This window comes from Gadus macrocephalus, chromosome 3 (assembly GCF_031168955.1).
Source record: "Gadus macrocephalus chromosome 3, ASM3116895v1".
NCBI lineage: Eukaryota > Metazoa > Chordata > Actinopteri > Gadiformes > Gadidae > Gadus > Gadus macrocephalus.
The window spans coordinates 2,523,725-2,536,326 of NC_082384.1; positions in this window are offsets into that span (position 1 = coordinate 2,523,725).

The window sequence follows — 12,602 nt, forward strand, 5'->3', positions numbered from 1 at the left end:
GCCTGTTGATGTACGCAGCTGTCACTGTGCTGTCGGTTCTGACTATGACATGCTGTCCCTTGAGCCGCGGCAGAAAGTGCTTTAGGGCTAGACAAAGCACCCTCAGCTCCAACAAGTTGATATGCTGAGAACCCCAGCGGCCCCTCCAGGGTCCGTTGATACCCTGACCTTTGTGTACGGCTCCCTAGCCTGCTAGGGATGCGTCTGTAAATACGATCTGGCGGTGAGTCACTGACCCCATGGTCTGCCCCCTCCTGATGTTGGCTGGGTCCCTCCACCAGCGTAGGGCTCTGTAGAGCCTTTGGGAAACTGTCACCTTGGCACGGGCGGGGCTTTGTGGACACAGGCCTACACTAAGGAGACACCTCTGAACAGGGCGCATGTGAAGAAGGGCCAGAGGGACTATCTGTACCATTGCTGCCATAAGGCCCATGAGTCTTTGGCAAACCCTCCAGCCCCTCTGAGCCCTGAGGGTGAAGGGACTGATACAGGCAGCAAAGGACTGCTGTCTCGCTGGAGAGAGGGTAACAGTAGCCCTTCTGGAGTCTAACACCATGCCAAGGAAATTCATTACCCGGCAGGGTTGCAGCTTGCTCTTCTTGGTATTGAGGCACAACCCCAGACACTGAATGTGAGTCAATAGCAGGGCCACGTGTTGGCGACATAACTCCTCTGAGTTTGCGTAGATCAGCCAGTCGTCCAAATAGTTCAGTATACTGAGTCCCTGCTGCCTCAAGGGTGCGAGGACTGCGTCCATGCACCTGGTTAAGGTCCGAGGGGCAAGAGATAGTCCGAACGGGAGGACCTGAAACTCGAAGATCCGACCCTCGAAAGCAAATCTCAGGAAACGCCAATGCCCTGGCCTGGCATCGTTCTGATCGATGGTCTGCCGAACCCGCGGAACCGTCAAGAACCTGCATCTTAGGGGGCGGAGGTACTTGTTGAGCCCCCTGAGGTCTAAGATAGGGCGTAGGCCCCCATCCTTCTTGGGGATGAGGAAATATCGAGAGTAGAACCCTGCTTGGCGGTCAGAGCACTCGACCTCTCCGATCGCCCCCTTCTCTAAGAGGGTAGACAGCTCCATTTGCAGAGTCTGGGCTTGTTGTTGGTTGGCCACCGTGGTAAAGATCGGAGATCTCGCTACCCTGGGCCTGCGCCAGAACTGCAGGCGGTACCCCTGGGACATGGTAGAGACCACCCATGGGTCCGCCGCCAGAGCCAGCCAAGCCCTCCTGTGCTGTGATGAGAGGCGGGGCTGGCTGGCCCACAAACCGTCAGGAGCGATGTGGGCGTCTGGAGGGCCCGCGTCTGCTAGCAGATGACCCCCTCCGACCACCTCTTGGGAAATCACCATGTCCCCGGGGCGCTTGGAGCCGGTGTCTGAGGTCTCCCGGGCCCCAGGCCTGGGCTACTGACTGAGACGCCACCCGAGGTGTAGGTGCTCCTGGGCGCCTTGCCCGCTTCCCCCGACTGCCGAGGGACTCTGACACCTCATCCGCACAGCGACGGCGATCCCGTGCCTGTTGCAGCATGGATGAGGCCTGTGGCCCAAACATGGCTGTAGGCTCCACTGGCACCCTGAGGAGACAGTCCCTATCTGCTGGCTGTAGCTTCGACTGGGACAGCCACAGATGTCGTCTCACCACCCAGAGTTGAGCCAACGAGCAGCCTGATGCCACTGCCTGCTCCTTGGACACCGAAGCCAGACTCTCCATTTACCATTTACCCTACCCAACAGACTCTCCATCGCCTTACTGTCTTTGTTCAGACAGGCCGGACCCCCAAACAAAGAACCTGGGGAGCGAAAGAGTGGCGCCAGGTCTTGGTCCACAGCTGAAAGTGCCCCACAGCAGACCTGCTCTTGGCCGGCCATGTTGGAGAACACTTTAGTCTGCCTTGACCATCTATGGTAGGATGATGGTGAAGTAAACTGGCGACATAACAGGTCCTTGAAGTCTGGTAGGAGAGGGATCTCTGACCTGAGACCTTCCTCTGCTTCAGCCTCGAACCTGGCGGCAGCAGCTGTCGGCTTTTCGGGTAAAACGATGTTCAGGGCCTTGGTTGCCCCGTCAACAATCTCCCCCAGGAGATTGGTAAGCCATCTCTCGCCCGGAAGGGTTAGCTGAGGGAAGCTGTTCACTGGGAAACTCCCCACTCTCTGAAGGGAATACTGTCTCAACATCCAAGTCCTCCTTCTCGGAACCATCGTAATCCCTGTCAGAAGAAAAGACTGGGAGGCGGAGAGGGACCCACGCAGAGAGAAACGGGCATGGCAATGTTACAACCAACACAGTGATGGCCTGAAGTGCCCTCCATACTACTGGGAGGAGTCAACTTGGCCACGCAGCTCTGCTATAGCTCCCTCACGTGGTGTAAAAATAAAGTGTTTCACAAAAAAACAGTTGTTTTTTTTCCTTTAATTATTTAAATTATTATTTATTAATTTATTTATTAATTTATTTACTTTCTCAGGCAGTTTCCGTTTAGAGGAATTGCTGCCGACCCAGTTCCGAGCAAAGCGCTGGGCTATCCGGGATTGGTAGCTAGCTGGAACAATGTTCACCTGCCTTCAGCTCGCCAAAGCACAGCCTACTGTTCGGCACGGCGTTGCACAGTGCGTGAGTCGTGGGTTTCACGGACAATACACTGTCAAGACTCTCACAGCTTTGCTTTCAGCCAGGGAGCAGACTAAACACGATATGGCTATGAAAAAGGTGTCGGACAATAACACCCGCCGGCTGCTTAGGCGAGAGCTCCTACGGAGGTAGACAGCAGCCCCCTGGATCGCAGCGACGCACCGATAAGGAGTGGGACACCGGCGTTGGTAGGACTTCTGTGACTCCACAGAAACGTTGTCGCCTCGCCTCTAGCGGACCGAAGTCACTGCCAGGCGAGGGACCTGAAGCCAACGCGTGAGTCGTGGGTTGCGCGTACAATACGTCGGTGTCACTACCGAGCCAAAAAGAATCTTTCATTTCCGGGTTAGCATAATTAATAAAATCTTAAAAACACTTGGGTGGAGCGTGTTTGTCACTTATGTGCAGTGGCGATTTTGGTTTGGAAACTCTGGTGGGGCCCATGCAGGAAAATATTATAACGCAATCCAGAAATACCACATATTACTACCATCACAAAAAAAACAGTAGCAAGTGACAGAGGGGACCAAAATTGCAGCTGAATAATGCCATCACTCAAACGCGAATCTGACAACATATATTAGGCTATTATAGCAATAGCACCACCAAATGGCAGCGTTCAAGATCTCACAATATCAAAACTCAAGAAAACAACAACGTGGCAACAATAAAAACACAACGGCGCACACCCTTTACACAGCAATCAATATACAAAGCCACCACTCACAATATACCAAAAAAAGAAGAAGTATGGTTTAAGTTGCATTAAGTTTACAGGCCACCATACTGTACAATTAACAATGAATCTAGCCTGATAGAGTGGTTGCCTATTCAGACCTGGATAATCCTGGGTGAAAATGTAAGTAAGTTTGGGCTAAGATGGTAATTACCTGTGCTTTAAGGACAGTGCTGTCTGGTCTCCTTTGTGTGGCTGAGGTGAAACACAAGCATTTTTTTCCGCTTGAACAACTCCTGGTTGAACGATCTATTCTTGTCCTTTCCCTCTTGAATAATGATTAAATCCGTCCGGCGATGTGGTCCCAAACGTTTTATCTCCAACTTCTGTTCAAGTGCTAAATCTCACATGACAGATACTCAACACGATTCATCATTTAATGAATGAAACGTCCATTTGTTGTTATTTACTGTAACAGTAACTACGTTAGCCAGCTAGCAAGATCTGATCGGCTCCCGCCGTAAACCCCGCCCTTTCTACAAATCAGCCAATGAGAAGAGCCTTGGGGCACTAAACTTCTGGCCCCACCGCCGAAACAGAAGCGGGCGCTGCGCACGCGCTTGCTCGCGCAACAGCACCAGTTTTCTACACTGCAGCAGACGGGGCCATCTCGGCTGTGCCCCACCGAGCGGAAATGACGAGACGGAGCAACGAACTATTTCACACACAACTACTACACTACAACAAATGCGTTCATCAAATTAAAACTGCGGACATGTAATTAATTATTAACAATTAATGTATTATTAACTTATGCTCAATGACATTTTTGAAAAAAAAATGAAAAGTATAATCGTGCCCTGCACGGCAGCGTTCTCTGGTGGGGCCGTGCCCCACTGGCCCCTAATGCAAAGACGCCACTGGTTATGTGAAAGAGCTGGAAAGAGCTGGAGTAACGGAATAAGATGCAGCTGGGCAGGGCGCTGAGAGGTGATGCATGAGGCATGATGGTGGCACGGCAGACAAGTACAGGAGCATGAAGGACTGGGATCTGATGAGGAAACAAAGATTTTCTAACTTAAGATAAAATATACTCTAAAGTTTCCAGTTTCTGCAAACAGAAGAGAAGGGGTTTAGTTAAGGCTTTGTATCATTAATAAGATAGACTGTGACAAACAATCAATAACAAATAAAAAAATGAAACTAAGTCTTAGTTTAAAGCCCACTCACCACGTCAAGGTGCAGGCCAAGGGTGGGAACATAGAACAAAGACAACAAAAAAACATATAAATAGGCCTACATGAAACATTTAGATAAATACGAGACCAAAAGGTATGTTTGGGCTTCTCTTGATATATCTTAAAAACAAAATACACATAACATTAAGAAAAGAAGGGAAGAAAACTAAAGTAATAATAGATAAAGCTAAACTCAGTTAGTGATTGGCATACATTTAAATGTACAAAAATTACAGAGGTCATTGATCGGATGTGCTGTTCAAAAATAAATGCACTATTGAACAATGTCTTTTTGCAGTTTTGAGTGCTTTGTGCCAACTTGTGCTCCAAGTGTCACACTGCTTAAGAAACAGATTCCTTCCAACTGACTATTATCGTGAATTGCAATCAATAACTTACAAATAAATGGTAACCTTTCAACCAGCAACGAAGTTGGAGTGGCCTACACACATAAATAATTGTAATACACCAATATTGTTAACTGTCATAGCTAAACAAGCAAATGAAAAATTAGATACCAACGCTGAAATGTTAGACTATTAACAATAATATAAAATGATACCATAATGCACCTGTTCTTTGTCATTGGATCTTTTGTATAAATGGATCAATATATGGTGAATCACATGATCGCAAGCAGAGGACCATTAGAGTTATTGAGCAGCAGCTGAACCAGTCTAAAAATGGGACACGTTAAAGGAGCACTGAACTACGCCCTCTCGGATGCCAAGTCAAAACAACATTTGTTTCACTATGACTCCTTTCAGCTGCACACCCCTCCTTCTCCAGCAAAAATAATTAGAGAGAACGGCTAGTAAAACGCTTGAGGTGGCGTTTTGAAAAGAAAAAACTTTTTTTTTTTTAGGACATGCCAATAAAGATAATTATGAGCCTTTGATTGTTATCCAGAAATTTTTTGCGGAGACACATTCCTGTTACCCACTTGTATTGGAGTGAACGGAGATATCTACTTTTGGGTCCCTTGAATCGAGGGACCCGTCAACAGCCCAATAGTATCTGTCTGCGTCCTGCAAGACGGAGGCGTAACTTGTAGTAGGAGGCGTAACTTGTAGTCGGAGGAGGCGTAACTTGTAGTAGGAGACGTAACTTGTAGTCGGAGGCGTAACTTGTTGTCGGAGGCGTGTCTAGTACTTTTCTAAATTGCGGAAGTGATCTGTATGTAGCAGGGGTGCGCGGGTACATAAATGACCGCAACTCGGGCCTCAAATATTAGGTCTTATATAAAAATAATGCACCAGACCCGCCCATTTAAAAATATGCTCTTGATTAGCTTAATCTTGTTATGCTCTTGATTAGCTTAATCATAGCCTTATTTGCAACTGACATCCCTGAGTCATAGGCCTCTGCATTTAAGAAAAGAAGCCTAGTACAATTTTACAATGACATGTAATGCATATAGTAGTTTAACGTGGGGAACCTGCTTAAGTTTACCCTACTTAATCCCTTTATACCTTTAACAAAAAGACTGCACATTAATAATTCAAAGAATTAAAGAAAGCTGATTAATAATTCAAATAATTTTATTGAATACATATTGTTATTGATCGCATGCTGCATGTTTTCAAGGTCCTGCATGAGATAGAAAACAATGAATTAAAATAAATATTACTGATAGAAACAAGACAAGAACAATGTCACTAACAGGAGGATAGTTATGAGAAAGCCTTCATATTATAGCGTTCACATTACAAGCCCTCATTTTACATATATTTGCCGGTCTTCAATACATGATTTCTCAGGTAGGCCTACGTCTTCACTGTTGCACTGTGCAAAATCGGGGCAGAAAGAAGCAAGCAACATCTACTAGCCTGTAGCCTACAGTATAGAGTATTTTGTGACTGTTCAGTGTGCATTTCAAACGTGTGCATCAAACTAACTTCACCGAGGTGGCGAAAGCTGGGGTTTCTTTCAACGTTAAAACAGTAGGCCTAAGCGTTCGAACATTTCGTAAAGAATGTTAAACAGTATCACAACCACAAGTAGTCTGCCCTAGTTCTAGAGTTCATTAAGCTTGTAAAAAAAAAAAAAAACATTCTTGTAAATCCACCCACTACAAGTTACGCCTCCGTCTTGCAGGACGCAGACAGACCCTACTCCAACAGCCCGCTTAAACAGCTGCAATACCAGGCTTGGCCGCTGAGCACTGGTGGATTGCGGAAGTATGCACTGTTCCTGGGGGCTTGGCTAGGACCTGGTCCTATGTGATCGAAAAATGGTGGCCATCTTGCCACAGTCAGCTGCTGCTCACCCATAACATTGTGTTGGTAGTGGTACATGTACTTTTAAATAACCATAACTTGCTACATTTTTTAACCTATTTTCAAACGGTTTGGTTTGATATAAACGTCAGAGATGTAGTTAAGACACTGGATACTTATGAGAATTATGTCGAGTTCTAAAAAAATATAAAAGTGTTCTAAAATAGGTACAAGATTATAACCACGTTATTAACGTTTGTAAGAAACCAGAGCGTTTCTAAATCCGTCAAGATTTCAGCAAGATAAGAGTATTAGCAGTTGTGCAGATCACTGACTGACCACAGATTCCACCAGAAAGCTTGCCTGTGGTAAGATGGCCGCCTGTGATGGCGTACTAGACGCCGCCGTAAGATCTGGTGTTCTATATATATCTATGGGCGTGAAATATAAACACATTGACAGGAGGACAGGGAAGTACACAAACAGAGACGAAGCAAGACGAGTCTAAACGCGAAAATAAAGGTTGAAAAACCTTGCCAAAAATAAAAAGTTGCCAAGCGGTTCAAATAAAAGAAAAAGTGAAAAGACACCGATAAGTATCTTTGCAACGCTGCCAAGATGATGGGACTCTCTAAATCGACGCCACTTCGACCTGGGCGGGACTTTACGTCCTACGTCACTCGCTATGGGTGTGCATGTGTGCGCGTAGCAGTCACTCGCGATGGGTGTGCATGTGAGAAAGGTTTTGGCTTTTAGTGTCTATGGGTTGGTAATAACGGTTCTGATGATTTTTCTGATGGAAAAGTGGTCTTTTATTTCCATAATCTTTGTTCAGTGAACGCATAAACCCGTTTGTTAGTTAGCAGTTAAACAAAATGCGATCTCTTTGTTTGCAGTTACCAACGACCAACGTTTAAAGACTGATGATTGGGGGTTCGATTCCCTAGTGATGCAAGGTTTTTTCTTTCATTTTGGACTGCACACACATCGCGAGTGAAGGATACTCGCACAATGTACACACATCACTGTCTTTACAATTTCTAGGCAACCGAAGTTTGAAGATTGTCAAGTGGTTAACTCTTGAACTAAGACCTGATGGGTTAGTGGTCAGAGAACAACTCATTGACGCGGGGAGAAGGGGTTCGATTCCTTAATGAAGCTAGCTTTTTTCTTTCATATTGGACTGGATGTTTGTATGCCATTTTGCGTAACTTGTAGTTTATGATGAAGAAATGTTACTGGGGTTAATGTTAGGGTAACGGTAAGGGTACGACACAAAGTGTTTTTGCAACACAATATTTCTTACAATAACAAAGTTCAAAGTTTTGATGACTCCAGTAGGAAACTTAAGATACCTAGAGAAATGCCTGAGTGCTCACAAAACATCAACAAGTCAGCAGTGTGGTACAGGGTGATCATTTCTGATATACAGTACAAAAGCTGAAACTATTAGCCAGGAGTGGGAAAGATGCAGACGCAGACGTGGGAAGCAATAAGACACACCAACACACAGTTGCCTGTTGCAAAGTGGTTCAGAGTTTAATAGAAATAGTTAGGGTTAGCTGGTATGGCGTTATCTGGTATGGCTACTCTAATGTTAGCTTAGTTCGTGTTGTTTCGTCATGTCATTTGTAGAAATATAGCCTATCATCACAGACTGTAGGAATGTCACCCACCCTCCATCGCGTACGACACTGACGCTCGTAATCCTGTAGTGCAAGGGAGTTCGTGCACAGATCCCTGAGACAAACGGCTACGCGCACACATGCACACCCATAGCGAGTGACGTAGGACGTAAAGTCCCGCCCAGGTCGAAGTGGCGTCGATTTAGAGAGTCCCCCAAGATGATAGCTGATGAGCTAGCTGTGAAGTACCGTCAACAAGTAGGACTCTCTCTCTCTCTCTCTCTCTCTCTCTCTCTCTCTCTCTCTCTCTCTCTCTCTCTCTCTCTCTCTCTCTCTCTCTCTCTCTCTCTCTCTCTCTCTCTCTCTCTCTCTCTCTCTCTCTCTCTCTCTCTCTCTCTCTCTCTCTCTCTCTCTCAAGACTGTTTGTGGGGTTTGCCCTAACTACTTGTCTTGCTGGTTATATTGATATGGATTTGATCTTAAGAAAAAGAATAAACAGTGCTGGTTTTCCTGGCATTTTGGCAGACAGGTGTTATCTGAAAACATATTCTCTGTTGGGTTCCATCGTGACTATTTGTTTGTGTAGTGCTACACTTTGTGTGTTCTCTGCTTTCCATTTAAATTTTTGAGAAAAGAAGTGTATGCAGGTTTTAAAGAGGATGATTTTTTTTCTCATCTCCAACCTTTACTTCTCCATAGATTAGCTTTACCTGCCTATCCACCATTCAGTCTGTGCATTTTTTTTTTCTCAGTTACTGTTCTCTTTTAAAGATCGGATGAGGTGGGCCCCATACATATCTTCGCCTTGTGCCCCAAATTTGCTAAAACCGCCACTGCCAACCCTATCCCTCTGGAATCAAAGCCCCTAAAGCTTGGCCTGTCATCATGTCCCACACAGAGCTGGGGACATCAGGCTCAGAAATGATGACTGATGGCTTGAGACTCGCCTGCTGTTATACTTGACTAAAGCTGTCTGTCCCAGTCTGAAGCTGTCCGTCCCAGTCTGAAGCTGTCCTTCCCAGTCCGAAGCTGTCCATCCCAGTCTGAAGCTTTCCGTCCCAGTCCATCCCAGTCAGAAGTTATACGTCCCAGTCCGTCCCAATCTGAAGCTGTCCGTCCCATTCTGTCCGTCCCAGCAGCAAGACGGAGGCGTAACTTGTAGTGGGCGTAACTTTTCTAAATCGCGGTCCACGAAAGATCTTCTCTTTCCGCGGTAAAAAAAGCGCCTTGTAAATCATGGTTCACACGAGATCTTCCTTGAAGTCGGATCTTCAGATATTCATGTCGGTAAGTAAAAATAAGTGATTTTTTTTTGTTTTTACAAGCTTAATGAACTCTACAACTAGGGCAGACTACTTGTGGTTGTGATACTGTTTAACATTCTTTACGAAATGTTCAAACGCTTAGGCCTACTGTTTTAACGTTTGAAGAAACCCCAGCTTTCGCCACCTCGGTGAAGTTAGTTTGATGCACACGAGTAGTTACAGTTTTTTCCTATCGTTTTAGGCAATTTACCTAAACCATGTTCACATTCCCTAAACACTTCACACAGTGAGCATACCAGTAGACCATGTGAACCAAACTGTGGTTACTTGCCCCTATGCTAAGATACAAATGCTGGCAATGACGCCTTCTTCCAAATTTCATGGATACCTGCCCCAGTCAATGTTCACTACCGGCAAAACGCTGTGGAACTACAGCATATTTTACCAATGTTTAGATACTCTGTTCAAAACAGTGAACTTTCTGTTCAAAACCTAACTTATCAGTAATTTAGATCACTGTAGATGGAAAGATGCTGCATTTGGACAGACAAATGAAGTTACATGTTTGAATAAGAAAAAATATTTAGTTTATAGTTTATTTATTTTATTTTACAGTAATTTAGATTTTTTTCCCCCTGTGCACCATAGTTCTTGGAGAATTGGCATGGAATTACTTTTTTTACGTAAAAGCAACACTACATACAATGATCTGTACAGAACACAGAGGATAATGCTGCTATCCATTTTGATGGTAGGCTGGTACGAACGACCAGCTTCAGCGAGAACGTGACGTATTTCCCTTGCTCCAGCCTTCCAGTTTGCAATTTGTGTCCGACGAGTTTAAGAAGAAAACTATTTTGGAAAAAATAAATAATCAAGTGTATGATGGTTACCAGCCTTTACAGAAACATTAACATTGCAAGCCTTTTACATTGCAATAATATTTTGCCATTTTCCCCAATTTTTATTTCAACAAGTGCTGTCGTGTTTCTGTCGAGCCACGAGGGGTAGTAGCGGGCTAGTCATCATTAGCAACATAGCCTCTTTGGCAAACCAGCTTGAAAACACAACTTTACATTGAATTTCACGCAAAGCAAGACCATAAATTGGTGACCGGATTAAAGCAGCAATAAAATCAAGTGTGTAAGAGGATTTAAAATCGACATTACAACCCCCAACGTGGTACAAATACAAAGAAAATACAGCTTGATCCCCATTGACTATGGGCGCAGCCATCTTGTTTGCTAGTTGTACAGATCTGCTCGCTCTACTTTGAAAGCGACGAGATACTACGACCGAAAGGGGGCGTGCCTCAGTGAAATGCCGCAAGAAAGCTGGGAGATTGGCGACTTTACCACTTCGTACATCCAAATGGATAGCAGCATAAGTTTTGCAATGCAAAACACCTGGTGGTCATTTCAGCTAAAGACCTACTCAGCTAAAGACCTACTCAGGTGTTTTACATGTAATTTGTGCCTCGTTGAAAAAGGGCCTTCTTTGGCATTTGCTTTGGACTTCTTTACGTAGTTGGTATAGGAAAATGGATGCAGCAAGAGCAAGAGCAAGAGGCAGAGGCAGAGGAAGAGGTGGAGGTGAAGGTGAAGGTGGAGTAGGAGGAAGAGGTAGAGGAAGAGGAAGAGGTGGAGGTGAAGGTGAAGGTGAAGGTGGAGGTGAAGGTGGAGTAGGAGGAAGAGGTAGAGGAAGAGGTGGAGGTGAAGGTGAAGGTGGAGGTGGAGGTGGAGGTGAAGGTGGAGTAGGAGGAAGAGGAAGAGGAAGAGGTAGAGGAAGAGGAAGAGGTAGAGGAAGAGGGAGAGGTAGAGGAAGAGGGAGAGGGAGAGGAGCAGCAGCAGCAAGGACAGTTGTATCTGATGAAATCAGAGCAACTGTCATCGACCATGTAATCAATCATGGTCTGTCCATGAGGGAAGCTGGTCTGAGGGTTCAGCCGAACTTGCCAAGATCAACGGTGGCATCAATCGTGAGGGTTTTCACACAAACTAACTATACAGTAGGTACTATACAGTATTTACAGCATTCTGACTGTTGTGTTTGTGATTTGTTTCTGGATCATATATTACGTACTTACTTGCATTACAAAAACTGAAAATTGTTATTCTCAGTTTCTCATAAAACACTTACAGTATTTACTGTATTTACAATTACAGTACATTTACCACACTCAATTGTGACATCTTTTGTGGGAGGTAAACCGACATATGAACACTGTCAGCAGATACTTGGCTTGGATTGTCATACTGTAATATTACAAACTTTATTACTGTAGTCAAAAGAAGTGTTTGTCTGTGTTTTTTCTCTTTTTTTCAATGCAACACTACAGGAAATCTATGCCAAACTGGAGGACACAGCAACATTTTATATATGCAATTGGCAATGCTTCAAGATGTTAGTGTTTTTTAGGTCATAGTGTTCTGAGAGGAAACATGTGTTAAGTTATGGCAGCATTGTTTGTGGTGTGGTTGTTGTAGTGCATTTTGCACCAAAGGTTAACAGATATGCAGAGGTGTGTGTCTCTAAAGCCCAGTGTGTTAAGTGATAGGGAAAAGTGACCATAGTATGGGTACATGACCGAAAACGATAGGAAAAAACTGTAATACTAGACACCCTCTGGGTATGTTTATGAAAATATCAACTTCCGGTTGGGGGGAGGGGGGGGGTGGTGGGGTGTTAATGACTTATTGCTATTCTGTGTGATTTAATATAGGGCCTACGTTCTCCTCTCCTTATGGGGTCAGCTAGAGTGCGAGCCTGCTAGGGTCGTGTGAAGCGTTTTATGGCCATGTCTCTTTCTCTCTTTGCGTGTGTTGCAAATCAGCTTCCAGGCAATGTTTTGGTGTATGGTGTTGTTCCTCGTCCCTCTGGCTAACGTCGCCAATAGCCTTAGGGTTACATGTTTACCATCTGGTAAACAACCACATCCTCCAT